The sequence below is a fragment of the Symphalangus syndactylus genome, chromosome 9 (genome assembly GCF_028878055.3).
Source record: "Symphalangus syndactylus isolate Jambi chromosome 9, NHGRI_mSymSyn1-v2.1_pri, whole genome shotgun sequence".
In the NCBI taxonomy this organism is placed as follows: Eukaryota; Metazoa; Chordata; class Mammalia; order Primates; family Hylobatidae; genus Symphalangus; species Symphalangus syndactylus.
In genome coordinates, this window is record NC_072431.2 from 111541091 (window position 1) to 111568077 (window position 26987).

The 26987-nt window shown below is 43.3% G+C and overlaps 1 pseudogene; it reads right to left on the reverse strand.

Moving 5' to 3' along the window:
* Nucleotides 1-18428: 18428 nt before the first annotated feature.
* Nucleotides 18429-19353, reverse strand: LOC129490274 (argininosuccinate synthase-like; annotated as a pseudogene).
* Nucleotides 19354-26987: the final 7634 nt, after the last annotated feature.

A 26987-nucleotide genomic window follows, 5' to 3' on the forward strand; every position in this document is an offset into this window, starting at 1 on the left:
TATATTTATGTCTGTGATCCATTATGTCTATGAGTTAATTTTTGTGAAAGGGGTAAGATCATTATTTAGATTCATTTCTGTGAATGTCCAGTTGAAGCATTTTTAAGCATTACCAGATGGGGAAATTTTTTTTTTAGTGAGAAAAGACATTTATTTTCTTATGTAAAACATATATTGTATATAACAGTAATAATGACATAAGCTGATTTATAAAGAAGGCAAAAATAAATAATATTCAGAATAAAAAGCTGATAGCAGTAGAAATTTAAAAATTGAAAACTTTTTTTTTTTGAGATGAAGTCTTGCTCTTGTCCCCCAGGCTGGAGTGTGATGGCACAATCTGGGCTAACTGCAACCTCCGCCTCCCAGGTTCAATCGATTCTCCTGCCTCAGCCCCCCGAGTAGCTGGGATTACAGGCCATGCCTGGCTAATTTTTGTATATACACACACACACACACACATATAAATATACATACATATATATACACATATATATATACACATACATATACACATACACACACATATATATATACATTTATTATGCTTTAAGTTCTAGGGTACATGTGTACAACGTGCAGGTTTGTTACATAGGTATACATGTGCCAAGTTGGTTTGCTGCACCCATTAACTCGTCATTTACATTAGGTATTTCTCCTAATGCTATCCCTCCCCCAGCTCCCCCCCAACCCATGACAGGCCCTGGTGTGTGATGTTCCCTGCCCTGTGTCCAAGTGTTCTCATTGTTCAGTTCCCACCCATGAGTGAGAACATGTGATGTTTGGTTTTTCTGTCCCTGTGATAGTTTGCTCAGAATGATGGTTTCCAGCTTCATCCATGTCCTTGCAAAGGACATAAACTCATCCTTTTTTATGGCTGCATAGTACTCCATGGTATATCTGTGCCACATTTTCTTAATCCACTCTATCATTGATGGACATTTGGGTTGGTTCCAAGTCTTTGCTATTGTGAAGAGTCCTGCAATAAACATATGTGTGCATGTGTCTTTATAGTAGCACAATTTATAATCCTTTGGGTATATACCCAGTAATAGGATCGCTGGGTCAAATGGTATTTCTAGTTCTAGATCCTTGAGGAATTGCCACGCTGTCTTCCACAATGGTTGAACTAGTTTACACTCCCACCAACAGTGTAAAAGCATTCCTATTTCTCCACATCCTCTCCAGCACCTGTTGTTTCCTGACTTTTTAATGATCGCCATTCTAACTGGTGTGAGATGGTATCTCACTGCGGTTTTGATTTGCATTTCTCTGATGACCAGTGATGATGAGCATTTTTTCATGTGTCTGTTGGCTGCATAAATGTTTTCTTTTGAGAAGTGTCTATTCATATCCTTTGCCCACTTTTTGATGGGGTTGTTTTTTTCTTCTAAAGTTGTTTAAGTTCTTTGTAGATTCTGGATATTAGCCCTTTGTCAGATGAGTAGATTGCAAAAATTTTCTCCCATTCTGTAGGTTGCCTGTTCATTCTGATGGTAGTTTCTTTTGCTGTGCAGAAGCTCTTTAGTTTAATTAGATCCCATTTGTCAATTTTGGCTTTTGTTGCCATTGCTTTTGGTGTTTTAGTCATGAAGTCCTTGCCTATGCCTATGTCCTTAATGGTATTGCCTAGGTTTTCTTCTAGGGTTTTTATAGTTTTTAGGTCTTACATTTAAGTCTTTAATCCATCTTGAATTAATTTTTGTATAAGGTGTAAGGAAGGGATCCAGTTTCAGCTTTCTACATATGGCTAGCCAGTTTTCCCAGCACCATTTATTAAATAGGGAATCCATTCCCCATTTCTTGTTTTTGTCAGGTTTGTCAAAGATCAGATGGTTGTAGATGTGTGGTGTTGTTTCTGAAGCCTCTGTTCTGTTCCATTAGTCTATATCTCTGTTTTGGTACCAGGACCATGATGTTTTGGTTACTGTAGCCTTGTAGTATAGTTTGAAGTCAGGTAGCGTGATGCCTCCAGCTTTGTTCTCTTTGCTTAGGATTGTCTTGGCAATGCAGGCTCTTTTTTGGTTCCATATGAACTTTAAAGTAGTTTTTCCCAATTCTGTGAAGAAAGTCATTGGTAGCTTGATGGGGATGGCATTGAATCTGTAAATTACCTTGGGCAGTATGGCCATTTTCACGATATTGATTCTTCCTACCCATGAGCATGGAATGTTCTTCCATTTGTTTGTGTCCTCTTTTATTTCATTGAGCAGTGGTTTGTGGTTCTCCTTGAAGAGGTCCTTCACGTCCCTTGTAAGTTGGATTCCTAGGTATTTTATTCTCTTTGTAGCAATTGTGAATGGGAGTTCACTCATGGTTTGGTTCTCTGTTTGTCTGTTACTGGTGTATAGGAATGCTTGTGATTTTTGTACATTGAGTTTGTATCCTAAGACTTTGCTGAACTTGCTTATCAGCCTAAGGAGATTTTGGGCTGAGATAATGGGGTTTTCTAAATATACAATCATGTCATCTGCAAACAGGGACAATTTGACTTTCTCTTTTCCTAACTGAATATGCTTTATTTCTTTTTCTTGCCTGATTGCCCTGGCCAGAACTTCCAACACTGTGTTGAATAGGAGTGGTGAGAGAGGGCATCCCTGTCTTGTGCCAGTTTTCAAAGGGAATGCTTCCAGTTTTTGCCCATTCAGTATGATATTGGCTGTGGGTTTGTCATACATAGCTCTTATTATTTTGAGATACATTCCATCAATACCTAGTTTATTGAGAGTTTTTAGCATGAAGGGCTGTTGAATTTTGTCAAAGGACTTTTCTGCATCTATTGAGACAATCATGTGGTTTTTGTCGTTGGTTCTGTTTATGTGATGGATTATGTTTATTGATTTGCATATGTTGAACCAGCCTGGCATCCCAGGGATGAAGCCAGTTTGATTGTGGTGGATAAGCTTTTTGATGTGCTGCTGGATTTGGTTTGCTAGTATTGAGGATTTTTGCATCGATGTTCATCAGGGATATTGGTCTAAAATTCTCTTTTTTTGTGGTGTCTCTGCCAGGCTTTGGTATCAGGATGATGCTGGCTTCATAAAATGAGTTAGGGAGGATTCCCTCTTTTTCTGTTGATTGGAATAGTTTCAAAAGGAATGGTATCAGCTCCTCTTTGTACCGCTGGTAGAATTTGGTTATGAATCTGTCTGGTCCTGGACTTTTTTGATTGGTAGGCTATTGATTATTGCCTCAATTTCAGAGCCTGTTATTGGTCTATTCAGAGATTCCACTTCTTCCTGGTTTAGTCTTGGGAGGGTGTGCATGTCCAGGAATTTATCCATTTCTTATAGATTTTCTAGTTTATTTGCATAGAGGTGTTTATAGTATTCTCTGATGGTAGTTTGTATTTCTGTGGGATTGGTGGTGATATTCCCTTTATCATTTTTTATTGCATCTATTTGATTCTTCTCTCTTTTCTTCTTTATTAGTCTTGCTAGCGGTCTGTCAATTTTGTTGATCTTTTCAAAAAACCAGCTCCTGGATTCATTGATTTTTTGAAGGGTTTTTGTGTCTCTATCTCCTTCAGTTCTGCTCTGATCTTAGTTATTTCTTGCCTTCTGCTAGCTTTTGAATGTGTTTGCTCTTGCTTCTCTAGTTCTTTGAATCGTGATGTTAGGGTATTGATTTTAGATCTTTCCTGCTTTCTCTTGTGGGCATTTAGTGCTATAAATTTCCCTCTACACACTGCTTTGAATGTGTCCCAGAGATTCTGGTACGTTGTGTCTTTGTCCTCATTGGTTTCAAAGAACATCTTTGTTTCCACCTTCATTTCATTATTTGCCCAGTGGTCATTCAGAAGCAGGTTATTCAGTTTCCATGTAGTTGAGCGGTTTTGAGTGAGTTTCTTAATCCTGAGTTCTGGTTTGATTGCACTGTGGTCTGAGACAGTTTGTTATAATTTCTGTTCTTTTACGTTTGCTGAAGAGTACTTTACTTCCAACTATGTAGTCAATTTTGGAACAGGTGTGTTGTGGTGCTGAAAAGAATGTATATTCTGTTGATTTGGGGTGGAGAATTCTGGAGATGTCTATTAGGTCTGCTTGGTGCAGAGCTGAGTTCAATTCCCGGATATCCTTGTTAACCTCTGTCTCGTTGATCTGTCTAATGTTGACAGTGGTGTGTTAAAGTCTCCCATTATTATTGTGTGGGAGTCTAAGACTCTTTGTAGGTCTCTAAGGAATTGCTTTATGAATCTGGGTGCTCCTGTATTGGGTACATATATATTTAGGATAGTTAGCTCTTCTTGTTGAATTGATCCCTTTACCATTATGTAATGGCCTTCTTTGTCTCTTTTGATCTTTGTTGGTTTAAAGTCTGTTTTATCAGAGACTAGGATTGCAACCCCTGCCTTTTTTTGTTTTCTATTTGCTTGGTTGATCTTCCTCCATCCCTTAATTTTGAGCCTATGTGTGTCTCTGCACGTGAGATGGGTCTCCTGAATATAGCACACTGATGGGTCTTGACTCTTTATCCAATTTGCCAGTCTGTGTCTTTTAATTGGAGCATTTAGCCCATTTACATTCAAGGTTAATGTTGTTATGTGTGAATTTGATCCTGTCATTATGATGTTAGCTGGTTATTTTGCCTGTTAGTTTATTCAGTTTCTTCCTAGCATCGATGGTCTTTACAATTTGGCATGTTTTTGCAGTGGCTGGTACCGTTGTTCCTTTGCATGTTTAGTGCTTCCTTCAGGGGCTCTTGTAAGGCAGGCCTGGTGGTGACAAAATCTCTCAGCATTTGCTTGTCTGTAAAGGATATTATTTCTCCTTCACTTATGAAGTTTAGTTTGGCTGGATATGACATTCTGGGCTGAAAATTTTTTTTTTTTTTTTTTTTTTTTTGAGACGGAGTCTTGCTCTGTCACCCAGGCTGGAGTGCAGTGGCGCAATCTCAGCTCACTGCAAGCTCCGCCTCCCAGGTTCACGCCATTCTCCTGTCTCAGCCTCTCCGAGTAGCTGGGACTACAGGCGCCCGCCACCACGCCCGGCTAATTTTTTTTGTATTTTTGGTAGAGACGGGGTTTCACCGTGGTCTTGATCTCCTGACCTCATGATCCACCCGCCTCGGCCTCCCAAAGTGCTGGGATTACAAGCGTGAGCCACCGCGCCCGGCCCTGAAAATTCTTTTAAGAATGTTGAATATTGGCCCCCACTCTCTTCTGGTTTGTAGAGTTTCTGCCGAGAGATCCGCTGTTAGTCTGATGGGCTTCCCTTTGTGGGTAACCTGACCTTTCTCTCTGGCTGCCCTTAGCATTTTTTCCTTCATTTCAACTTTGGTGAATCTGACAATTATATGTCTTGGAGTTGCTCTTCTCAAGGAGTGTCTTTGTTGTGTTCTCTGTATTTCCTGAATTTGAATGTTGGCCTACCTTGCTAGGTTGGGGAAGTTCTCCTGGATAATATCCTGAAGAGTGTTTTCCAACTTGGTTCCATTCTCCCCATCACTTTCAGGTACACCAATCAGATGTAGATTTGGTCTTTTCACATAGTCCCATATTTCTGGGAGACTTTGTTTGTTTCTTTTTACTCTTTTTTCTCTAAATTTCTCTTCTTGCTTCATTTCATTCATTTGATGTTCAATCACTGATACCCTTTCTTCCACTTGATCGAATTGGCTAGTGAAGCTTGTGCGCATATCACGTAGTTCTCGTGCCATGGTTTTCAGCTCCATCAGGTAATTTAAGGTCTTCTCTACACTGGTTATTCTAGTTAGCCATTCGTCTAATCTTTTTTCAAGGTTTTTAGCTTTCTTGCAATGGGTTCGAACATCCTCTTTGAACTTGGAGAAGTTTGTTGTTACTGACCTTCTGAAGCCTACTTCTGTCAAGTCGTGAAAGTCATTCTCTGTCCAGCTTTGTTCTGTTGCTGGCAAGGAGCTGTGATCCTTTGGAGGAGTATAGGCACTCTGGTTTTTAGAATTTTCAGCTTTTCTTCTCTGGTTTCTTCCCATCTTTGTGGTTTTATCTACCTTTGGTCTTTGATGTCGATGACCTACAGATGGGGTTTTGGTGTGGATGTCCTTTTTGTTGATGTCGATGCTATTCCTTTCTGTTTGTTAGTTTTCCTTCTAACAGTCAGGCCCCTCAGCTGCAGGTCTGTTGGAATTTGCTGGAGGTCCACTCCAGACCCTATTTGCCTGGGTATCACCAGCGGAGGCTGCGGAACAGCAAATATTACAGAACAGCAAATATTGATGCCTTATCCTTCCTCTGCAAGCTTCGTCCCAGAGGGGCACCTGCCTGTATGAAGTGTCAGTCAGCCCCTACTGGGAGGTGTCTCCCAGTTAGGCTACACGGGGGTCAGGGACCCACTTGAGGCAGTCTGTCTGTTCTCAGAGCTCAAACGCCACGTTGGGAGAACCACTGCTCTCCAGAGCCGTCAGACAGGGACGTTTAAGTCTGCAGAAGTTTCTGCTGCCTTTTGTTCAGCTATGTCCTGCCCCCCAGAAGTGGAGTCAACAGAGGCAGCAGGCCTTGCTGAGCTGCGGTGGGCTCCACCCAGTTAGAGCTTCCCCAGCAGCTTTACCTACTCAAGCCTCAGCAATGGCGGATGCCCCTCCCCCTGCCAGGCTGCTGCCTTGCAGGTCGATCTCAGACTGCTGCACTAGCAGTGAGCAAGGCTCTGTGGGCGTGGGACCCTCCGAGCCAAGCGCAGGATATAATCTCCTGGTGTGCCATTTGCTAAGACCTTTGGAAAAGTGCAGTATTTAGTCGGGAGTGTCCCATTTTTCCAGGCACAGTCTGTCATGGCTTCCCTTGGCTAGGAAAGGGAAATCCCCTGACCCCTTGGGCTTCCTGGGTGAGGCGATGCCCCGCCCTGCTTTGGCTCACCCTCCGTGGGCTGCACCCACTGTCCAACCAGTCCCAGTGAGATGAACCAGGTACCTCAGTTGGAAATGCAGAAATCACCCGTCTTCTGCATCGATCATGCTGGGAGCTGCAGACTGGAGCTGTTCCTATTTGGCCATCTTGGAACCAAGCGGAAATTTTTCATATAAAGTGTTTCCTCCTCTCCCAATGTCCCATGTCCCTAATAATGAGAATTTGTGATTACAATAATTTTAAGAGAAAAGAATACAGTTGCTAGCAGAAAGTCATGCAAATTAGGGAGGCTGGAGTGTGAGACCTCCTCCCTCCTCCAGCTATTTTTCTTCCACTGACAGCTGGCAGCAGGGTGGGGTTACAGGAGCCTCTGCCTTCTCTGGGCTGGATGTGTCAAACCTGTCTAATTCCAAGGAAATCATCAGCAGAGGCCCCCTACTTCCTGCCTGTGTCTGTCTGCCAGTATGCAGACACCATGGGATAGGAGAAGTGCTCGAAGAACTGTGCATTTGCTTTGGTATCTTAATCCCAAATCCACTTCAAGATTTGGGGAAAAATGAGCAACCTCCAGTGTTAAGTGTGAAAAGTCGATTCTTTGTGGAAAGCATGATTGAATTTTCACAATTGGAGAACTTGTCACAGTGTGTGATCTGCCGAGAGGCACTCTCCAAAACACCAAAAATTCTCCAGGAATGTTTTCATCTTTTTGAAACTCCAGTTTGCATTTCCAGGAGCCAGGCTGACCTGTGTGCATAGTGTTCTGTAAAGGCAGTTTGTTTTTTCAGTTAAAGGTGGTGGGAGGAACACTGGAGTGGTGTCCACTGTTGAGAAAGAGATGGGAACTCATTCCTGAAGGGAAGATGGGGATAGAGAGCATTAGGCTGCCCAGGCATGTGGGCAAGCAGTGAGAATAGGAGTCTTTGGGGACAAAAGTAAGTCCTGTGCTAGCTTTGCCAAGAGAAATATCAACTCATCTCTTTAAAATGAGATCCCTCCCACCTCTTACCTGGGGCCTGGAAAATGTGGTCTGCTAGGTATGGAGACACCAAATAAACTGTACTGAGGCTCCCTGTGTGTCCGTAACTACCCCTGGCAAATGCCAAAATGCCTCACTTTGCTCTTGGAATTTACAACTCAAGGTGTTTGTGTCACAGGCCAAGACGGGAGAGGAGGATCTGGCCATCAGAGGATAGAATGCTTCCCACATGCCAAGGCGCCTTCTCTTGTATTCACGCACAGCATTTTCCTGAAACTGGTTACTGAGCCTGGAATTTCTGTTAACGTTCAAAGGCAAATGAGAATTACCAAGCTGAGAGGAGGGCTGGGGGTATGCTATCTTCCTTTAGTCCCTTTCATAAAAGCCCCTGTGCTGTCCAGCTGCCTCTCTTTCCAGAAGGTGGTGGTCCAGTTTTAATTATGTTAACAGAGGGAATACAGCTAAAAAACGACTTACTCCATCAAAATCTCTTCCACTACCTAGAGCACAGAGACCAGCAGATTTGGCTGTTTGAATCCTCCCTGCCCTGCATGGCTTTTCTGAACCTCGGATCCTTCGCCTTAAACTCAGGGGTTAAAACCCTAAGAATTAAGCGAAATAAAGTATCTAAAGTGAGCACGGAGCCTGGCCTAGAGGGTTGAGTTTCCTCCCCCTCCCAGATAAGGGAAGCGGTGATGAGGCCAGGTGGAGCCCGAGGGCCTTCCTCGGAGGCGGTGCGGCCAACAGGTGAGGGCTGCGCCCGGGAGGGTCCGGGGAAGGTCCCTGGGCGGGGGAGGGGGAAAGGGGCTGCGGCTCCGGCCAGCGGGGAGCCCTGGCCCGCCTTCTCCCTTTTTGGACCTCCGAGGGAGACCGGCTGAGAGCTGGGCCAGGTGGGCTGCACCGAATGGGGAGAAGCGGCTGCGGGAGCCGCGGCGGAATCCTCAGATGGAGGGCGCCCCCAGAGGTCTCCGGGCTCCTTGGCTCCTTGGTAGGCGCGGGAGGCGCCCATGGGGCTCCAGCCGGGGCCTAGGAGGCGGTGACAGACGGCTGGGGATGGAGGAGGCTAAGCCCCGGACTCTCTCCCAGGCGCCCGCAGGGGACTTCCAGGCACCCTCGACGGCGGACCGAGGTAGGGCGCGGGGCCGCTGGTGTGGGGACCTCCCTGGGCTTTGGGGTCATGGAAGGCTCCCAGACGCTCTGGCCCCGCAGGCGCTGCTCGTCACCGGGACCGGGCTTGGTTGGATCTGGGCAACAGCAGTTACACCGCGGCCGCTGCTCCGCCCAGGCCAGGGCAGTGTGGGGGCCGGGAGGAAGGGGACGCATGGTTTCCTCGGGGCTCCTGTGTGGCCAGCCTAAAAGTGGGGTTTTGGTCGCCTTGTGGTGAAATATCTACGCCTCTTCCATCCTCAGTAACCAGTACTGATTTTCCTTAGCGTCTCCTGTTAACCAAAGCGACCACAACCTAGATGACAGCCCCACTAGAAACTTTGAGGTCACTGGGTTAGAATCTCTAGAATCTCCACTTAGCAGCTGTGCAACACTTGGCAAATTGACTTCCTGTTCCTCGGATTTCTCACTTATAAAACAGACACTGTGATACCATCTACTTTGTAGGGTGAATGTCAATATTACATGAAATCATGAGAGTAAAACATTTGGTAGATGGTCACTCAATGAATGTGATGATTATGGCAAAGAGTTGTTTTTCAAGGGAAACTTTCCTCTGAAATTGGTTTAATACATTTATTCATCTGCATTCTTTGTTTCTTTTCTGTCCCAAGGAACTACACAACAATGAGCAGGCTTAAGAAAATATCAACTTTGGTAGATGCTAAATACGGCTTAGGACAAAGTAAGACATCCTTGACAAGACAAAATTCAAAAGAATTTTGAGAAAAAATAATTTAGCCCCCCTTCCAAAGATAAGAGCTTACAGTGATAGTTTCTATATTCATTAATAAACTTATGTTTTTAAAATGGAAAAAATGCTCTGACCGGCGACAGGTTTAGGGGAGTTCATTTCACAAGTGTCTGGAGCAACAGTAAACTTCAAGGCCAACGTCCAGACATTTGGCCAGGTAAAGAATCATTTCCCACTCATTTGCTGTGCCAGTGTGGAAAGTAAACATGCTGAATAATTGAAAACAGCTGTTGTTACTCTCATAGTCACCCTCTGCATCCTTTCCTGCTGTTTTCCACGTGCTCTATCCCCCAAATCTAAAAGGCTGTAAGCCAATATGACTAATAGCAAAGGTGGTCATGAGGGCATTTTTCCTCCTTCTGTGACTCACTCCATAGACACAACACAATTGAGTCTTGCATGTTATCTACCCCTTTATTTAAAACCCAAAGAGGACTTACCAAAAAGAGAAGAAATCTCTTTAAAGGTGAACAATGCAGTCAAGTTACTTGCTCACAATCACATTTGTAGGCTAGCTTAATAGGACTTTGTATTATAATAAAAAGTGTTTCTGAATTGCTTTTTAGTTCATCATCACTGTATTCATTATAGCTCTGTTTCTGGAGAAAAACCTAATATTTGTTTTTTTTTTTAAATGGCATTATCTAATTGCACAGTCATTTTCAGCGATACAAAAGCCAACATTAAAAATGAGCAAAGGGAAATAATTACAACTTGCAGGCTGGGAAGAGGTAAATAATCTGATATGTAGTTCTTGTGCGTGAGGGATTTAATTAGACATCAACAGAAAAAGAATTTTTTTTCTGAAGAAAAAATTAATTTAATCCACAATGTGTTTAGCTATAGAGAGTTTTATTGGCAGAATTCCTTTAATGTTTTTCTGATTCATTTGGTGCTTAACAAAGGGATTACTTTAGCTCTTGTGTCTTGATTGACTATTGTATGATTCTTTAATCTTATATTGACTAGTGAAATAAAATAATTATAGTGAGAGATTTTAATATGTGCATATCAAACTTGGACATCTCTGTTAGGGAAGCAGGAGCCTAGAGGAGCCAGGATGATACCGTTTTAAAATCAACTCCATCTTAAAACTAGCAAGGCACATTCCTTGCCAGTCATGACCCGTGGTCCTTAGATGTTTACAGCTAAAGTAGCAGCTTGTTAACACCTGCAAGGACACACTCCTACAATAACAGAAAGTCCAGATGTCCCAATATCCATAACAGTATGTGCTTTGAATATAATTGTAGTTATGGTTTGAGGTCCTCACACACTAGAATGTCAAGGATAGTTTTATTTAAATCAATATTATACATTTTGTCATGCTGTCTGCTCACCCTCATGTAGACTCAGCTTAGCTTAGTCTTTACATACATAAGACCCCCTACATGGCCGGGCGCAGTGGCTCACGCCTGTAATCCCAGCACTTTGGGAGGCCGAGGCGGGCGGATCACGAGGTCAGGAGATCCAGACCATCCTGGCTAACATGGTGAAACCCCGTCTCTACTAAAAATACAAAAAATTAGCCGGGCGAGGTGGCGGGCGCCTGTAGTCCCAGCTACTCGGGAGGCTGAGGCAGGAGAATGGCGTGAACCCTGGGGGGTGGAGCCTGCAGTGAGCCGAGATCCTGCCACTGCACTCCAGCCTGAGTGACAGCGAGACTCTGTCTCAAAACAAACAAACAAACAAACAAAAAACAGCAACAAAAAAGACCCCCTACATAAGAAAAACTTAAAGCAAAGATGGTGCGTTCCTCTGCTGGCCTTCTGAGGGTGCTGTACTCTGGAAGGGAGTAGCTTCTAAATAACTTGCTGCTTTCACTGCACTCCGTGACTCACCTTGAATTCCTTCCTGCGTGAGACCCAAGAACCCTCTCTTGGGGTCTGGATCAAGACTCCTTTTCTGGTAATGAATCCAGGAGGCAAAAAATAAGGACATTTAGGAATTGAGCAATTCAGTAAACATTTGTGTGCGTGTGTGCACCCACGTGCATACATACACTTATGTGTAGAGGATCTAGAAAGATCTTTATATTCTTTGAATAGAGAAGATACACATTTCCCCCCATATGATCATGGTACATTTAAAATAGTTGATCCCATATTTGGCCACAAAGAAATTCTTTTTCTTTTCTTCCCCTGGAGATGGGGTCTCCGTCTGTCACCCAAGCTGGAGTGCAGTGTCATGATCGTAGCTCACTGTAACTTCAAACTCCTGGGCCCAAGCAGTTCTCCCGCCTCAGCTTCCTGAGTAGCTAGGACTATAGGTACATGGCACCATGTCCAGCTAATTTCAATTTTTAAATTTTTTGTCGAGATGAGGTCTCACTATGTTACCCAAGCTGGTCTCAAACTCCTAGCCTAAAGTGATTCCGATCCTTCCCCACCCCACCAGCCTCCTAAAGTGTTGGGATTACAGGTTTGAGCCACCACACCTGGCCTAAGCAATTCTTGATATATTAAAAAATAGAAGAGGTATACCACAGGCCATGATATGGCTTGGATCTGTGTCCCCACCCAAATCTCACGTTGAATTGTAATCCCCAGGGTTGGCGGTAGGGCCTGGTGGGAGGTGGTTGGACATGGGGGCAGTTTCTCACGAATGGTTTTGCACCATTCCTCTAGTGCTGTTCTGCTGATAGAGTTGTCATGAGATCTGGTTGTTTAAAAGTGTATAACACCTCCCACCCTGCTCCTGCTCCAGCCATGTAAGATGTGCCTGTGTCCCCTTTGCCTTCTGACATGATTGAAAGTTTCCTGAGGCCTCCCAAGAAGCTGAACAGGTGCCAGCATCATGTTTCCTGTACAGCCTGCAGAACTGGGAGCCAGTGAAGCCTCTTTTCTTTATAAATTACCCGGTCTCATGTAGTTCTTTTTTTTTTTTTGGAGATGGAGTTTTCGTTCTTGTTGTCCAGGCTGGAGTGCAATGGCGCAATCTCAGCTCACTGCAACTTCTTTCTCCGGGGTTCAAGCGATTCTCCTGCCTCAGCTTCCCGAGTAGCTGGGATTACAGCGGCATGCCACCAGGCTGGCTAATTGTTTTTTTTTTTTTTTTTTTTTTTTTTTTGTATTTTTAGTAGAGACAGGGTTTCACCCATGTTGGCCAGGCTGGTCTCGAACTCCTGACCTCAGGTGATCTGCCCACCTCGGCCTCCCAAAGTGCTGGGATTACAGGCATGAGCCACCGCTCCTGACCGTCAGGTAGTTCTTTATAGCAGTGAGAGAATGGACCAATACAGGCCACAGTATTTGAACATAATTAAAATTATAAATTAATAATTTAAAAAGTATCTAAAAATCTTGACCACTTGGATGTGAAGAATTATACTGCCAGATAACTTTTGGATTGTTAAAGAAATCAATGCTGAACTTGCACGCTTAGCAATGTAAAGTCTAACATTTTATACAAGAATCTGTAGGATATAGCAAAAGCTATTTTCAGAATAAAATAGATTGACTTAAATAGCTTTCATTGTACAGACAAGAGACTGAAGATAAACTCATCTTAAGAACTTAGAAGAAATATGTAAAAAATAAAGAGAAAATTAACCAAGAGAAATTAAGAAAAGGGAAGTTACAAAATTAAGGCCGAAATTAACAAAATAGAAAGCAAAACCTAAGTATCAAAAGGTTATATAGGCCGGGTGCAGTGGCTGATGCTGGTAATTCTAGCACTTTGGGAGGCCAAGGCAGGCGGATCACGAGGTCAGGAATTCCAGACCAGCCTGACCAACATGGTGAAACCTTGTCTCTACTAAAAATACAAAAATTAGCTGGGCGTGGTGGCACGCGCCTGTAATCCCAGCTACTCGAGAGGCCGAGGCAGGAGAATCGCTTGAACCCAGGAGGCGGAGGTTGCAGTGAGATGAGATCGTGCCACTGCACTCCAGCTTGGGCAGAGCAAGACTCTGTCTCAAAAAAAAAGGTTATATAAATTCAGAAGTTGGTTTCTTTGAAAAGAGCAATAAAGTAAATAAACTCATCACTAACCAGGTTAAAGAAAAAAGAAAGCACAATTATATTGTATTTTGAGTAAGAAAGAGACATAACTGAAGGGGGCCTGCCCCTCCACACATGTGGGTATTTCTCGTCAGGTGGGACGAGAGACTGAGAAAAGAAATAGGGGCCGGGCGCGGTGGCTCACGCTTGTAATCCCAGCACTTTGGGAGGCCGAGGCGGGCGGATCACGAGGTCAGGAGATAGAGACCACGGTGAAACCCCGTCTCTACTAAAAATACAAAAAATTAGCCGGGCGTGGTGGCGGGCGCCTGTAGTCCCAGCTACTCGGAGAGGCTGAGGCAGGAGAATGGCGTGAACCCGGGAGGCGGAGCTTGCAGTGAGCCGAGATTGCGCCACTGCACTCCAGCCTGGGCGACAGAGCGAGACTCCGTCTCAAAAAAAAAAGAAATAGGACACAGAGACAAAGTATAGAGAAAGAACAGTGGGCCCAGGAGACCGGCACACTCAGCATGCGAGGATCTGCACTGGCACTGGTCTCTGAGTTCCCTCAGTATTTATTGATCATTATTTTTACTGTCTTAGCAAGGCGAGTGTAGCAGGGCAACAGGTGGGGAGAAGGTCAGCAGGGAAACATGTAAGCAAAGGAATCTGTATCATGAATAAGTTCATGGAAAGGTACTGTGCCTGGATGTGCACATAGGCCAGATTTGTTTCACTTTACACAAACATCTTAGTGTAGCAAAGAGTAACAGAGCAGTATTGCTGCCAGTATATCTCGCCTCCAGCCACAGGGTGATTTTCTCCTGTCTCGGAATAGAACGAATGGGAATGGTGGGCTTTAAACCGAGACATTCCATTCCCAGGGATGAGCAGGAGACAGAAGCCTTCCTCTTATCTCAACTACAAAGAGGCCTCCCTCTTTCACTACTCCTCCTCAGCACAGACCCTTCAGGGAAGTCGGGCTGGGGGATGGTAAGGTCTTTCCCACGAGGCCATATCTCAGGCCGTCTCAGTTGGGGGAAACCTTGGACAATCCCCAGGCTTTCTTGGGCAGAGGTCCCTGCGGCTTTCCGCAGTGCACTGTGTCCCTGGTTAATCGAGAATGGAGAATGGTGATGAATTTTACCAAGCATACTGCCCGCAAACATATTGTTAACAAGGCACATCCTGCACAGCCCTAAATCCGTTAAAGTTTGATTCAATACAGCACATGTTTCTGTGAGCACAGGTTTGGGGCTAAAGTTACAGGTTAACAGCATCTCAAAGCAAAACAATTTTTCTTTGTACAGATCAAAATGGAGTTTCTTGTCTTCCTTTTCTACATAGACACAGTAACAATCTGATCTCTCTTTTCCCCACACATAACCACAGAAATAGAAAAGGTTAAAAATGATTTAAAGAGAATGTTGGTTGGGCATAGTGGCTCACATCTGTAATCCCAACACTTGGTGAGGCTGAGGTGGGCAGATTGCTTAAGCCCAGAAGTTTGAGACCAGCCTGGGCAACATAGGGAGAACCCCCATCTCTATAAAAACTTTAAAAATTAGCTGGGTTTAGATGGCACACACCCATAGTCCCAGCTACTTGGGAGGCTGAGGTGGGAGGATTGCTTGAGCCCAGGAGGTCGAGGCTGCAGTGAGCTATGATCACACCACTGCACTCCAGCCTGGGCAACAAAACTGTCTCAAAAAACAAAAAAAAAAACAAAAAGAGAATGTTAACTTTAACTATTTGAAAATCTTGAGGATTTCCTAGCAAAATATAAATGAATAAAAGTGACGTAAAGAGAAGCTGAAAACTTGAACAGACTCATTACCATAAGAGGTTGGAGAAATGATTATAGCTCTATCCTTAAAAAAGAGCTGGTGCCAGGTGATTTCCCAGCTCAGTGTGACCTGACTATTTTTTAAAAAGCAGGTAATACAGTGTTATTTAAACTAGTATGTATCAAACATCAATAGGAATCACCTGGAAATCTTGTTAAACTGCAGACTGTGATTCAATAGGTCTGAGGTAGAACCTGAAATTCTGTAGTTCTCACAAGCTGTCAGGTGATGCTGATGTTACTGGTCCATGCTCTTTGCACAGCAAGGATTTAAATGACTCAAGACCATAAAACAGGCCGGGCATAGTGGTTCACACCTGTAATCCCAGCACATTGGGAGGCTGAGGTGGGTGGATCACTTGAGGTCAGGACTTCCTTACCAGCCTGGCCAACATGGTGAAACCCTGTCTCTAGTAAAAATACAAAAATTAGCAGGGCGTGGTGGCTGTGCACCTGTAATCCCAGCTCCTTGGGAGGCTAAGGCAAGAGAATCCCTTGAACCTGGGAGACGGAGGTTTCAGTGAGCCAAGATCACGCCATTGCACTCCAGCCTGGGCGACAGAGCGAGACTCCATCTGAAAAAACAAACAAACAAAACAACAACCCATAAAACAGGATGGAAAGCTCCTTAAGTCATTTAATAAAGCCAGCACGGCTTTCATAGCTCAATCAGGTACAGGGGATGCAAAGAAAAGGGCATCATAGACTAATTTCACTTGCACATGCATTCAGCAAATGTTTATTGAGCACCTACTAAGAATGTCAGGTACTGTTCTAGGGGCAGGGAATATAGCAGGGAACAAAACAGGTTAAGTCTCTGCTCTCTTGATATTACTTATTGTGATACTGGCAAAAACCTCCCTTGGCATCTCTGGAGTAATAAGAATATCTTTTATATGCCAATGAGGTGATTGGTGACTGGGAGCCCCTAGAGATCTTCAGGATGAGGGCTGGTTACTGGGAAGGCCAAGACATGATTAGAGGGCTCCAACTTCCAGCCCTACCTCCAGCCTCTAGGGAGAGAAGAGGGGCTGAAAGTTGAGTTGATCACCAATGGGTAGTAATGTAATCAGGTATGAAGCCGTCATAAAAATGAAAGGACAGGGTTCAGAAGAGCTTCTGGATAGCTGAACATATGGAGTTTCCTGGAGGGTGGCACCCCAGAAGGGCATGGAATCTCTGCTTCCCTTCCCACATGCCTTGTGGTATGCATCTCTTCCAGCTGGCTGTTCATCTGTATCCTTTATAATAAATGGGTCAATGTAAGTAAGTGTTTCCCTGAGTTCTGTGAGCTGCTCTAGCAAATTAATTGAATCCCAGGAGGGAGTTGTGGAAACCCTGACTTAGAGCTGGTTGGTCAGAAGCACAGGCCACAATCTGTGCTTGCAACCAGCATCTGCAGTGGTGGGGCAGTCTTGTGGGACTGAGCCCTCACCTGTGGGTTGCAATCTCCAGGTGGATAGTGTCAGAGTTAAATTGAATTGGCAGCCACCTAGCTGGTGTCCACTGGAGAATCATCTGCAGAACTGTTTTGGTGTGTGGGGAAAAACCCACACATCTGGTGTCAGAAATGTTGAGTGACTCTGTGGGAGTAGAGAGTAGAAAAAACACTTTTGTTATTTATGTATCCTTACACTTATTAATACAGATGCAAAAATTCTAAATAAAGTATTAATAAAAATCAAGTTATATAATAATAATATACTGCTATAGAGTATTTTAATTATGCCATATTCTATATATTTCAGGTATACAGGCTGGTTCACTATCAAGATATCTATTACCATTAGTAATGAATTATGATAATACTATAAAGGAAAAAACCATATGATCCTGTCAATATACACTGGAGGAACATTTTATAAAATTTAATAGCCATTCCTAATAAAAATTCTAAGCTAATAGGGTGTGATGACTTTTCTATTAAAAAACAAGTCTAAGTAACAATACAAGGAAAACTATTTATCTAGGATAAGGACTGTATCTCTAAACCCAATAGCAAACATTGTTCTAAATAGCAAAACTCTGAAATCATTTCATTGAAATCAGAAATTAGAAAAGGATGTCCATGTGCTATTATTATGTTACACTGTCAAAGTAAGGTAAGAAAATAATTGCCATAAACTTTGAAAAAGAAGAAATAAAACTGTTTATGCTTGTCTGTGTGACTTCATTATTTGCCTAGAAAACTCGAGGGACTTTAGTAATAAACTATTTGAATTGTAGGTCATTTTGGAAAAGTGGGCAGATGCAAGATAAATATACAAAAAGCACCAACTTCTCTCTATATTAGCAGTAAGTACTTTGAAAGGAAATTAGAAAACTATTTTATTTTCTACAGTTTTATACAAGCTTAAAATACTTAGGAGTGTAATTTTTAAAAATCTTTTAATTGTCATTTTGTAGCTCCCCACCGCAGCTGCCCCCACCCTTCCCTTCGATGACGACGTTTGCAGGCTTCAGGGCGACCAGGGAACAAAGCTGGGGCCTGGCAGCCCCACTACGCTGCCAGCTGGAGAGAACAAGTCACAATGACAAATTATCACAATTAGCGCCTGTACTTGGGGAATCTGCAAATTGGGGAGGCCCCAGCTCCTCATTGTTCAGGGGTCTGTTTGGCAGTGACCTTGTTCTGGAGATGACATTCCTTCAGCCTGAGGGAATTGATGTTGATGAACCCGTGGCATCAATTGGCTCATAATCCCCCTGCACGTTCATGCTCACCAGCTCCTCGTTGTAGAGAGACAGTGGGGACCCCCGACCGAGGATGTACACCTGGCCCTTGAGGACGGACACCTGCACTTTCCCTTCCACTCATTCCTGGGACTTGGTATTACAGTGGCGGACAAATTCACACTCAGGGCTATGCCAGAAACTGGTATACACCAGCTCAGCAAATTTCAAGCCCAGGCCTTGTTTGATTTTGCACACTTCTCGGTATATGGTGAAGGCCTTGATGTCTAAATGAGTGTGGTAAAAGATGGTGCCTGCTGGGGCCTCGCAGATACCTCAGGACTTCATTCCAATGAAGCGGTTCTCCACGATGTCAATACTGCCCACGCTGTGCTTGCCTGCAACTTCATTCAGGTACACGAAGAGCTTCAAGGAGGTCTGGTGGGTGGTGCCATCCGTGACGTTGGTCACCTTCACGGGGACCCCTTTTTTGAACTCGATCTCAAGAATGTCAGGGGTGTTGAGGGCTTTGGCTGGGTCCTGGGTCTTTGTGTAGAGACCTGGAGGCACTTGGTTCTTGGGGTTCCAGGATTCCAGCCTCATAGCTGATGTGCATGAGGTTCTCGTCCACGCTTCACGGGCTCTGGGGAGTGACTGGAATGGGAACCCGATGTTGCTTTGCCTATTTCATCAGGTCATTGAGGCCCTTGAACCGGTTGTAGAACTCGGGCATCCTCCAGGGAGCAATGACCTTTATCTGGGGGGCCAGCAAGTAGCAGGTGAGCTCAAACCGGACCTGATCGTTTCCCTTTCCCGCGGTGCCGTGGAACACATACTTGGCCTTCTCCCGCTGGGCGAGTTCCACTTCTTTGCTGGCGATGCCGGGCCTGGCAAGAGAGGTGCCCAGGAGCTAGAGGTTCTCATACAGTGCGCACTGGACTGGATGGCCGGCCAGATGAACTCCTTCACAAACTCCCTGCTGGCATCCTCAATGAACACCTTTTTGGTCCCAAGCTTCAGTGCCTTCTTCCTGGCTTCCTCGAAGTCTTCCTTCTGGCCAATGTTGGCCAGGTAGACAATGAAGTCATAGCCTTGTTCCTTCAGCCACATGAGGATGCGGGAGGTGTCCAGGCTGCCACTGTAGGCCAGAACCACGGAGCCTTTGCTGGACATAGCGTCTGGGATTGGAGGCTCGAGTTCCTGGCGTCTGCAATGTGTCTTCACGGTGCGGTGAACCACTCGGGCTCGGGGAGCGGTGGCAGGCGACAGAGCAGGGAGGAGTATAATTTCAAAATACCAAACCATCCACAAAAACCCAGAGAATAGTACCCATAACCCAGCTTCAACAATTGTCAATATTCTGCCCTTCTTGTTTCATCCTGCCTCTCCACCTTACCTACTGGAGTACTTTAAAGCAAATTTCAGAAATCAAAATAATTTCACCTTGACAGTAAAATTAATAAGATATAAGACCTATTTAAAGTTATAAAAGCTCAAGTAAAGTTATGTTATCTGAACAAATGGAAAGACATCTCATGTTCTTTGATGACTTGGAATCATAAAATCTATTTAAAGATTTTTAAACATTTATTTTCAGAGACAGGGTCTTGCTCTGTTGCCCAGGCTGGAGTGCAGTGGCAGGAGCATAACTGTACTGCAGCCTCATACTCCTGGGCTCAAGGGATCCTCCTGCCTTAGTTTCCCAATTAATAAGGAATACAGGCGCACACCACTATACCCAGCTAATTTTTTTTTTCATTCTTGTACAATTCTTTTTTTTTTTTTTTTTTTATACTTTAAGTTTTAGGGTACATGTGCACAATGTGCAGGTTTGTTACATATGTATCCATGTGCCATGTTGGTGTGCTGCACCCATTAGCTCGTCATTTAGCATTAGGTATATCCCCTAATGCTATCGCTCTCCCCTTCCCCCACCCCACCACAGTCCCCGGTGTGTGATGTTCCCCTTCCTGTGTCCATGTGTTCTCATTGTTCAATTCCCACCTATGAGTGAGAACATGCGGTGTTTGGTTTTGTGTCCTTGCGATAGTTTACTGAGAATGATGGTTTCCAGTTTCATCCATGTCCCTACAAAGGACATGAACTCATCATTTTTTATGGCTGCATAGTATTCCATGGTGTATATGTACCACATTTTCTTAATCCAGTCTATCGTTGTTGGACATTTGGGTTGGTTCCAACTCTTTGCTATTGTGAATAGTGCCACAATAAACATATGTGTGCATGTGTCTTTATAGCAGCATGATTTATAATCCTTTGGGTATATACCCAGTAATGGGATGGCTGGGTCAAATGGTATTTCTAGTTCTAGATCCCTGAGGAATTGCCACACTGACTTCCACAACGGTTGAACTAGTTTACAGTCCCACCAACAGTGTAAAAGTGTTCTTATTTCTCCACATCCTCTCCAGCACCTGTTGTTTCCTGACTTTTTAATGATGGCCATTCTAACTGGTGTGAGATGGTATCTCACTGTGGTTTTGATTTGCATTTCTCTGATGGCCAGTGATGATGAGCATTTTTGCATGTGTTTTTTGGCTGCATAAATGTCTTCTTTTGAGAAGTGTCTGTTCATATCCTTTGCCCATTTTTTGATGGGGTTGTTTGTTTTTTTCTTGTAAATTTGTTTGAGTATTGTCGATTCTGGATATTAGCCCTTTGTCAGATGAGTAGGTTGCAAAAATTTTCTCCCAATTTGTAGGTTGCCTGTTCACTCTGATGGTAGTTTCTTTTGCTGTGCAGAAGCTCTTTAGTTTAATTAGATCCCATTTGTCAATTTTGGCTTTTGTTGCCGTCGCTTTTGGTGTTTTAGACATGAAGTCCTTGCCCATGCCTATGTCCTGAATGGTATTGCCTAGGTTTTCTTCTAGGGTTTTTATGGTTTTAGGTCTAACATGTAAGTCTTTAATCCATCTTGAATTAATTTTTGTATAAGGTGTAAGGAAGGGATCCAGTTTCAGTTTTCTACATATGGCTAGCCAGTTTTCCCAGCACCTTTTATTAAATAGGGAATCCTTTTCCCATTGCTTGTTTTTGTCAGGTTTGTCAAAGATCAGAAGTTGTAGATGTGCAGCATTATTTCTGAGGGCTCTGTTCTGTTCCATTGATCTATGTCTCTGTTTTGGTACCAGTACCATGCTGTTTTGGTTACTGTAGCCTTGTAGTGTAGTTTGAAGTCAGGTAGCATGATGCCTCCAGCTTTGTTCTTTTGGCTTAGGATTAACTTGGCAATGCGGGCTCTTTTTTGTTTCCATATGAACTTTAAAGTAGTTTTTTCCAATTCTGTGAAGAAAGTCATTGGTAGCTTGATGGCGATGGCATTGAATCTATAAATTACCTTGGGCAGTAGGCCATTTTCACGATATTGATTCTTCCAACCCATGAGCATGGAATGTTCTTCCATTTGTTTGTATCCTCTTTTATTTCATTGAGCGGTGGTTTGTAGTTCTCCTTGAAGAGGTCCTTCACATCCCTTGTAAGTTGGATTCCTAGGTATTTTATTTTGTTTGAAGCAATTGTGAATGGGAGTTCACTCATGATTTGGCTCTCTGTTTGTCTGTGATTGGTGTACAAGAATGCTTGTGATTTTTGTACATTGATTTTGTATCCTGAGACTTTGCTGAAGTTGCTTATCAGCTTAAGGAGATTTTGGGCTGAGACGATGGGGTTTTCTAGATATACAATCATATCATCTGCAAACAGGGACAATTTGACTTCCTCTTTTCCTAATTGAATTCCCTTTATTTCCAGCTAATTTTTTTAAAGACGAGGCCTTGCTATGTTGCCCAGGATGGTCTCAAACTCCTGGCCTCAAGAGATCCTCCTGCCTTGGCCTCCTGAAGTGTTAGGATTAGAGGCATGAGCCACTGTACCCAGGCCTGAATTTTTAAATATAAACCCAAAAGCACAGGCAACAAAAGTAATAATAGACAAATGGGATTGTATCAAACTAAAAAGCTTCTGCACAGCCAAGGAAATAATCTACAGAGTTAAGAGACAACCTACAGAATGGGAGAAAATATTTGCAAACCATACATCTGATAAGGGATTAATATCTAAAATAATAAGGAACTGAAACAACTCAATAGTAAGAAAACAAAGAATGCAATTAAAAAATGGTCAAAGGATTTGAATAGACATTTGTCAAAAAACGACAAATTACCAAGCACAATTATCTTTTGTGATCTGTGGGTGATTAGTTCCAGAACACCCTGCAGATACCCAAATCTGCTGATGTTCAAGTCCCTGATTTAAAATGATACAGTATTTTCATATAACCTACACATATCATCCCATATACTTTTATTTTTTATATAAAGATGGGGCTTCACCATGTTGGCCAGGCTGGTCTTGGACTCCTAGTTCCAAGTGATCCTCCCGTCTTGGCCCCTCAAAATGCAGTGATTACAGGTGTGAGACACTGTGCCCCGCCCCCTCCCATATACTTTAAATCATCTCTAGATTACTTATAATGCCTAATAAAATGTAAATGCTCTATATGAATACTATCCAACTTCAAGAAAGAAGGACATCCTGCCATTTGTGACACCCTGAATGAACCCAGAAGACATTATATTAAGTGAAATAAGTCAGATACAGAGAGACAAATACTGCATAATCTCGTTTGTACATGAATTCTAAAGAAGTTGAACTCATGGAAGCAGAGAGTGGAATAGTGGTTACCAGGGGCTGAGAATTGGGTGTTGGGGAGATGTTGGTCAAAGGATACAAAATTTCAGTTAGGAGGAATAAGTTTAGGAGATCTATTGTATGCTATGGTGAATACAGTTAATAACAATACATCGTGTTCTCGAAAATTGCTAAAAGATTAGACTTTAAGTGTTCTTACCTCAAAAAAAGATAGGTATGTGAAGTAATACGTTAATAAGCTCAATTTAGCTACCCCACAGTGTATACATATTTCAAAACAATGTATTGTACGCAATAAATATGTATAATTTTTGTCAATTAAAAATATTAGAAAAAAATACACTGGGCCAGGCATGGTGTGTTTATGCTTGTAATCCCAGCACTTTGAGAGGCGGAGGTAAGAGGATCTCTTGAGGCCAGGGGTTCAAGACCAGCCTGGGCAACATAGACCCAGTCTCTACAAAAATTAAAAAACTAGGTGAGTTTGATGGCATGTGCCTATAGTCCCAGCTTACTCAGGAGGTTGAAGTGGGAGGATCACTTGAACCCAGGAGATCAAGGCTGCAGTGAGCCATGTTCATGCCACTCCACTTTAGCCTGGGCAATAGAGCCAGCGCCTGTCTCAAAAAAAGAAAAACAAAAGTAATTGGTTACCTCAGAGGGGTAGGTTTGGAAGGTATGGGGTATGGACGGGGCTGATTAGCTTTTTTTTTTTTTTTTTAAATATATCCCTGTATTGCTTCATTTTGTGCACAATCTTTAATACTTTTATAATACAAAAAAGAGAAATTTTAAAAATGTGTTTGCTCTATCTCCAATGTCTAGAACAGTGTTTGGCACATATTTGGCATTCAGTAAATGTTGGTTGCATAAGTAAACAAATGGATTTTGTTAGCATTTGTTGAGTACCTGCAGTGTGGTAGGCATTGGACAGCAGCTACTGCCTCCTATTTGTGTGGTCTGTAAGCCATTTGAGTTAATTGGATTCTGGTATATCAGAGAGCAAACTACATGCCTTCAAACATAACAAACGGAGACAAAGTTACAGCTACTCCTCTAGCCAAAGACACTAGCCCTGCTCTCTGAGTGCATCGTAAGGATCCTACTGATGTTTATTTCATATCTTTGATATACAGGCACACACTGTCCACACTTCAGGCAATCATTTACACACTGAGTGGGAGTGATAAGGGCATGTGGTGTAGGAGAAGTTTTCTGATCCAGACTTTACTGACTGCGCTAGAAAACTCTGAGGATATCCTTTCCAGTGTTTCTAAGAACAATTCTTCCATTTCTAAGAACAATTCTTCCATTTCTAAGCCGCATGTTGTCTGTTTACTTATGATTATTTTTTAGTTGTTATCTGTAAATGTTGGGGTGATCAGACCCAACACCAGGTCGTGGGGGCAACGAAGTCCTGCTGAGTCAAAGGAATGAGAAAAAGACAGTTTGAGAGAGAAAGTGGGACCAGGGGGCCATCGTGAGTGTGGAGCCTGTGAAGGCCCAGAGCTCTGGGAGCCCAGGCTATTTAATGGTGTTCAAACAAAGAAACAGGTGGTGAGGATGTGGGGGTTGAAAGGAAACAGTGTATCAAGTGAATGAAAAATATATCGCCGCTTGAGATAATGGGAGTGCTAGAAGCAAGGAGCCAGCAAGTCTAGCAGACATGCAAGCCCTGCCTCAGCTTCTCTCCGGACACTCAGCTTTTTCTCCCAACAGTAAATGAGGTTCTTTTTTATTTAAAAATAGATAACAATTTATTTTCTTTTCAGAAATTTGGCTCAGTTGACGGGGTTGAGTTTCTGCAGTGATTGCTGAATTAATTATTAATTAATTAATATTATTATTTGAGACAGAGTCACTCTGTCACCCAGGCTGGAGTGCAGTGGTGAGATCTCAGCTCACTGCAACCTCTGCCTCCCCGGTTCAAGTGATTCTCCTGCCTCAGCCTCCTGAGTAGCTGGGATTACAGACATGTGTCACCATGCCCAGCTAATTTTTGTATTTTTAGTAGAGATGGGGGTTTCACCATGTTGGCCAGGCTGGTCTCAAACTTCTGACCTCAGGTGATCCACCCACTGCAGCCTCCCAAAGTGCTGGGATTACAGACATGAGCCACCATGCCTGGCCCAGCTTGTTATCTGGTCTTTTTGTGTCCCTGCTGTCACCACCTTCTACACCCTTCAAATCCACACTCTACACCTTCTAGGGACCATTTTTTTGAAAGCACAAATCTAACCATGTATATCAGACACATCTTCGCTACCTCTGTAGATTCTCTCAGCTTGATCAATTTCACAGACCCTCGGATTATTGCTCTGTGCAGGCCCCTGCAATTCTACTTGAGGCAGACCAACCATACTGTTGGCTTCTCCCCTACTTCTGGGTAAAGAAGCCAGGGTTAAATCCTCTGGGGCAACTTTGACGAGCAGGAGAACGGAGTCCCTTCCATGGACTTGTCCAGGGCATGGTTTTCCCACATACCCTGTCCAGGGACATCTTGTGTGGCCAAGCAGTGTACTTTTTAGCTTTCGAGTAAAGCTAAAATTGGCTTTGCCTCTTTATGGCTTGTCATAAAGCAGTAAGCAGTTGTGTTTGTTTTCAATTCTTCCTTCACTTCACTGCTCTGAGGCTTTACTTCTCAGTAAAATTTTAGCACCTTAATCCTACCCTTAAGCTCTGTTTTCTGGGGAACTTGGGCTAAGATATGAAGTTATTTTCTGCTTGAGAAGCTTTCCTTGGCTCTTTATTGCTTCCAGAAGTGTTTATGGGGATGGGGACAGCAGTTTGGTGATCAGTAGTATTTCTTTTCTAGTAGGTATGGGTGTGTCTGAGCATAGTATTTTATTTAATTACTTTGCTTTTTTTCCTTTATATTATAGTTAAGATATTGTATTATTAAAAATTAGGAGTGCAGATAGGTTATGTGATCCATGATTTTCACTTCAGGATAGTAAAGGGCAAGCTACAGAATCTTTCAATAGAAAGGGGACATTGGTAGAGACAGGGTTTCACCATATTGGCCAGGCTGGTCTCGAACTCCTGATCTCAGATGATTCACCCGCCTTGGCCTCCCAAAGTGCTGGGATTACAGGCATGAACAACAATCACCATGCCCAGCCCTGTCTCTACTAAAAATACAAAAATTAGCTGGGTGTGGTTGTAGGCATCTGTAATCCCAGCTACTTGGGAGGCTGAGGCAGGAGAATCTCTTGAACCTGGGAAGCAGAGGTTGCAGTGAGCTGAGATTGTGCCACTGCACTCCAGCCTGGGTGACTAGAGTGAAACTCGGTCTCAAAAGAAAAAAAAAAAAGGAGACATTGGGTGTGATAGGATTGAGTGAGACTTCTGATTATAGGGTCTGGTCCAAATCGCTCAGTTTGACATACCTGGTCTCCCTGGTCTGCTGTTGCCCCCTCTGCAGCCTTGTATCCTACTGCATTCTTCTTCCAGCCCTCAAGGTCCAAGACAGAAGCATCTGCCCTCTGGGTGGCAGGATGAATGAACAGATGAAGGATGTCAAGGGCTCACACAGATTATCTCTTAAGAAGGTTCTTGGAAAGTCCCGCATGACTCTCTCCTTACATTGCTGTGGGCAGAAAGCCCATGTGACTCCATGTGGCCTCATGTGACTAAGCTTTATGGGAGGCTGTGAAATATGCACTTTATTTTGGGCAACTACATGTCCAATTAAAATTTTTATTATTATGGAAGGAGGACAAAATGAAAATTAGAGATGATGAAAAGTCTCTGCCAATGTTCCTTTGCACAAGAAAAAAAATTGAGTTGCCTCTTTTTCTTTTTGACTTATTTATTACTTATGTTGCAAATATGTTACAGATTTAGATGTTTCAATCTTTTAACTTCGTTTAAAGATTTCTCTCATTATACAAAGTTTAACAATTATGCAACTCTGTGGTCCCCAACCTTTTTGGTACCAGGAACCAGTTTTGTGGAAGACAATTTTTCCCTGGACTGGTGGTGGTGGTTGGTGGGGTATGGATGGTTTCAGGATAAAACTGTTCCATCTCAGATCATCAGATATTAGATTCTCATGAGGAGCGCACAACCTAGATCCCTCGCATGCACAGTTCACAATAGGGTTCACACTTTCATGAGAATCTAATGTGGCTGCT